Source organism: Theobroma umbraticum, unplaced genomic scaffold (assembly GCF_002168275.2).
Source record: "Theobroma umbraticum cultivar Fairchild unplaced genomic scaffold, ASM216827v3 scaffold_526.0, whole genome shotgun sequence".
NCBI lineage: Eukaryota > Viridiplantae > Streptophyta > Magnoliopsida > Malvales > Malvaceae > Theobroma > Theobroma umbraticum.
Window position 1 is genome coordinate 81440 of NW_018397308.1, and position 712 is coordinate 82151.

A 712-nucleotide genomic window follows, 5' to 3' on the forward strand; every position below is an offset into this window, starting at 1 on the left:
ATGGCTAAATTTCTTTGGATATTGTTTTTATTAGATACTATGAGCTAAATTATTTTTTTAGGATTGCAATTGAACTTGCATGTAATCTAACTTTTAACCTCTTTATTACTTATCTTTAATGGGATTTGAATTGTTTATTCTAATTTGTTTTTAATGCTTTTAATTGCTTGCCACCAATCAAATTGATTTAGGAACTTAAACAAACTTGGGAAAAGGGGTTTAGTGTAGACTAAAATTCATATAGCATATGATGCTATTAATTGATTTGCATATAGGATAGGGATATACCTATAGGCCATATGTAGCCAGATTAGAGCCTGAACTTAATGAGTCTGTTTTAGTTTCAATTCACATAGGGATATAGTATTTTGGTTGAAATAGATATTTCTATAAGATGAGTCGGGAGACCCTTATAAATAATTTAGGACTCTAGGTTAGCAATTCAACCCATTGAAATAAGTTAAGGAAGAAAGGTAAGATTTAGATGAAGTGTGAGGGATATTGTAATCCTAGGTTTGTTTGATTTGCTGTTTGCCCAATTATCTTGTTCCTTTAATTTTTAATTAAATTAGTTTTAGTTGAGTAATTTTTAGTTCAATTAGAACTCAGATTTTAATTATTTGAATAAAACTAAATTGTTCTAATTTTTCTACTTAGTAAAATTTTAGATCAATTCCCTGTGTGATCGACACTCTGCTTGCTAATATACTAT